Source organism: Octodon degus, unplaced genomic scaffold, assembly GCF_000260255.1.
Source record: "Octodon degus isolate 3935 unplaced genomic scaffold, OctDeg1.0 scaffold00169, whole genome shotgun sequence".
NCBI lineage: Eukaryota > Metazoa > Chordata > Mammalia > Rodentia > Octodontidae > Octodon > Octodon degus.
Genome location: NW_004524745.1, coordinates 2,497,360 through 2,501,782, shown reverse-complemented (window position 1 = coordinate 2,501,782; position 4,423 = coordinate 2,497,360). Strand labels below are relative to the sequence as shown.

General features: G+C 40.4%; 1 pseudogene; it reads left to right on the top strand.

The window, feature by feature from the left end:
* The first annotated feature begins 2,580 nt into the window (after positions 1-2,580).
* LOC101574455 lies at positions 2,581-3,371 on the top strand (annotated as a pseudogene).
* The last annotated feature ends 1,052 nt before the right edge of the window (positions 3,372-4,423 follow it).

Here is a 4,423-nt window from a genome sequence, read left to right as displayed (position 1 = left end):
GCCTGGGGGCATAGGACAGTGGTAGACCACCTGCCTAGCATATGCAACCTCCTGGGGGATATGATCCCCAGAACTCAAAACAAAACTCAAAAGACCTAAATAAATATTTCTCAAAACACCTAGAACTAGCTTGGTGTGGTGGCACGCACCTGTAATCCTAGCACGTAGGAGGCAGAGGAAGGAGGATTGCTGTGAGTTCAAGGCCAGCCTGAACTGCATAACAAGACCCTGTCTCAAAAGGATAAAAAAAAAAAAATCATAGAACTAATATATGCTTTTGCATATATTAAAACTAATATATGTTCTGCACTGATCATTGGGGAAATGCAAATAAAAACTATGATCAGATATCATATCACACCTGTTAAAATGGCTATTATCAAAAAGGTAAAAGACAGTAAAGGTGGAAAGGTGGGCAGGGGTGTGGTGGACAGGAGCCTTTATGTTCACTAGTGGTGGGAATGTAAAATAATATAGCTAGTAAGGAAAGTACCAGAAAGGTCACACAGAAAACGATAAATACAATTATCATTGCACCACTGATCCCATTTCAGGGTATATACACCCAAATGAATTAAAATCAAGGGCTGGGAATATAGCTTAGTGGCATAAGTGGTGCCTGGCAAGCTCAAAGACCTGAGTTCAATCCCCAGTACAAAAAACAAACAAACAAACAAAAAACACAAACAAACGACAATAAAATCAATACAGATAGATATCTGTACTTAGATATCATTGCAGCATTATTCAGCCCAGACACAGAACCACCCAGGTGTCCATCCTCAGGTGATAAAGAAAATGTGGAATATTTTACGCAAGGGAATACTCTTCAGTCCTTAAGAAGGAGGAGCCTCTGTCATTTGCAACATCATACACAAACTTAAAGGATACTATTCTAATGCAATAAGCCTGGCAAAGAAAGACAAATGCCACAGACTTCCATTAATCTGAAAAGGTTGAACCCTGGGGGGCTGGGAGATACCTCAGTGGCATCAGGTCTTGAGCAAGCACAAGGTCTGGAGTTCAATCCCAGGTACCACAAAAAAAAAGGAGGGAGGAAAGAAAGAAGGAAGGAAGAAAAGAAAAGAGAGAAATCATACTACATTGGGGATCCCTGGTACCACATGCCATGTCTTATCCACCCTTCCCTGGGTGCACCAAGCTGGCCACTAAGACCAGGCATTGTGACGAAAGCTTGTAATCCCAGCGCTGGGGAGGCTGAGACAGGAGGATCAAGTTGTAAAAATACAACAAAATATCACACAGTACTCCATAAATATACACAATTATTATTTTTTTTTTGTATTTTTCGTAAAGGTCTAAAGGGTCTCACTACATAGATTGGACTCATAGTGATCCAGCTGTGCTCAGCCTCCCAACAGCAGGCATTATAGACATGCGCGAGCACACACAGTCTCAATCACCATCTCTCTGTGCCCTGGGGGCAGGACCCACAAGGCACACCAAGGATCGAACCCAGCCTCTGGGTCTGCCTAATTGGAAGCTTTAATCCACTGAGCTATTTGGCCAGCCCCACAATTACTTTATAGTTAAAAATTAAAAATTTGGGGGCTGGGAAGATAGCTCGGCAGTCTAAGCACCTGCTTGGCAAGCACAAGGACTCTGGTTTGATCCCCAGGACCTTAGTGCAAGGATTATAGGTGGGAACCACCATCCCTGGCTCAACCTATTCATTATTGATTATAATGCTGCAAATAACATTACGATATATATTTAGTTCCAGTTTTCAATTCTTTTGGGTATATATCTTAAGAGTGGAAGTGCCAAGTATGACGCAAATGCCTGTAATCCCAGGACACTAGCAGGCTGTGGCAGAAGGGCCACAGTTTCAGCCTATCTGGAGCAACTTAGTGACTTGACGCAACTCTGTCTCAACATTTTTTTAAAAAGTATTTTTAAAGGGGCTAGGGACATATTTAAGAGTTTGAAAGTTTTGCTTTCAATCCTCGTACTGGAGGTGGGTAGGCAGGGATGCAGCTCAGTCTAAAAGCCTGGATTCAATCCTCAGTATTGAGAGAAAACAAAACAAAACAGAATAGAACAATCAAACAACAACCACAAAAACCAAATATATTTTCAAAAATATATATTTTCAAATATGTATTTGAATGTATTTTCAAAAATTCAAATCAATAAAATATGTTACTGATTATGAAATTAAGTTAGGCATGATGACACACACTTGTGATCCTAGCACTTGAAAGGCTGAGGCAAGAGGATTGCTGCAAGTTTGAGGCTACTGTAGATTACATAGTGAGTTCAAGGCCTTCCTCAACTACATAGCAAGCTCTTGTCTCTAACAAACCAAAAATAAATAAATACATGAGTGAGAAATCAATAACAAAAAGGTCTCTTGGAAGCCCTCAGGTATTTAGAAACTAAACAACACACTTCAAAACAACCCACAGGTCAAAGAAGAAATCAAAAAGGAAATTGAAATATTTTTTGAGCAGTAGGTAGACTGGTGAGAATCTAGGGAGTGTTTGAGTCAAGTGTGACCTCCTACAACATGCAGCCTGGAACACTGAATCCAGCCACTGCATAGCCAGAAGATATACCATGGTGAAGGTCACTTTCAAGACACTCAAAGAGGTGCAAAAGGAGGCGGCACAGCGAGATGTGGAGGCCCTCCTGAGTCACACAGTCAGAGCGCAGACCCTGACAGGCAAGGCGCTGCAAGCTGCCACCCAAAGAAAGGAGTGCACCTCAGGGAGATGTATGCTTACCCTCGTAGGCCTTTCATTCATCTTGTCAGGACTTACTGTTGGTGGAGCCTGCATTTACAAATACTTCATGCCCAAGAGCACTATTTACCATGGAGAGATGTATTTCTTGGATTCTGAGGACCCTGTAAATTCCTTTCCTGGTGGAGAGCCTTACTTCCTACCTGTGACAGAGAAGGCTGACATGCGTGAAGACAACAACATTGTAATCACTGATGTGCCTGTTTCCACTTTCTCTGATAGTGCTCCTGCAGCAATCATTCATGACTTTGAAAAGGGAATACTGCTTACCTAGACATGCTCTTGGGGACCTGCTATCTGATGGCCTCGAACACCTCCATTGTTATGTCCCCTAAGAATCTGGTGGAGCTCTTTGGCAATCTTGCAAGGGGCAAATATTTGCTTCATATTTATGTGGTTCGTGAAGACCTGGTTACTGCTGAAGAAATTCGTGATGTTAGTAATCTAGGCACCTTTATTTATCAACTTTGCAAGAACAGAAAATCCTTCCGCCTTTGTCAGAGAGACCTCTTGCTAGGTTTCAACGAGCATGCCATTGATAAGTGGTGGAAGATTAGACACTTCCTCAATGAATTTATTGTCGAGACCAAAATCTGTCAAGAATGAGACAGCAGATGAGAGTATCCTCGGTTATAAGAAGTTGGAGATTTACAATATGACTTCAGTATTAAAGATATACAATAAGCAAAATATTTGCTAATGCATTTGGTCTATTGTTTCTAATAAAAAAGAAAGCTACAAAAATTAACCACTTCAAACAACTGACAAATTTAGCTTAGTTTATATTGCTTGTTATTTGAGCCTGACATGAAATAATCATTTTTTCTTTTTACTTCATGTGGTTCAGAGTTCTGAAAGCAGCATGAATACATCAGCTAACAACTTGACAATTCAGTTAACTGTACTTACTTAAAAATGCTACTCATGCTGGGGAGGTAGCTCAGCAGCATAAGTGTCTGCCTGGCAAGTGCAAGGTCTTCATTTTGATGCCCAGTATAAGAAAAAGTCCTATGTAGAGCATGCTGAAAAATTAAACTGTCTAAATTAATTTTGACATTTTTATAGAAAACATGTCAAATCTCTTAAAAGTTGTTGCTGTCTTTCCTGAACTCAAATTTTATCTTTGTTCTTGTTGAATGTATCTTATATGTGAAAAATTTTCATGCGCAATTATTACTCATGCAGTTATCCTTTCTCACTGATACTTGTACTGTGAAAGACACAAAACTATAGATAATGAGTGCTATAAGTATTTAGGTTGCATGAATTCTAAAACACCATAATAAATTTTAATGAATTCAACAATTTTTAAATTAAAAAAAGAAAGAAAGAAAGAAAGAAAGAAAGAAAGAAAGAAAGAAAGAGGGGCTGGAGAGATGGCTCAGTGGTCTAAAGCACCTACTTAAAACAAGCTTCGCAAAGCATCAGGGACCGCGGTTCAATCCCCCAGCACCACATGCCAGCCAGTCGCGCCCCCTGGTGGGCTGAGCTGGCCACACACACACACCACTCTCTCTCTCTCTCTCTCTCTCTAATAAATAAAATAAAAAAAAGAAAGAAAGAAAGAAAGAAAGAAAGATGTTTCGAATGGGCGGGAGAAATAGCTCGGAGATCTAAGCCCCTGCCTAGTAAGTATAAGGGCCCAGGTTTGATCACCC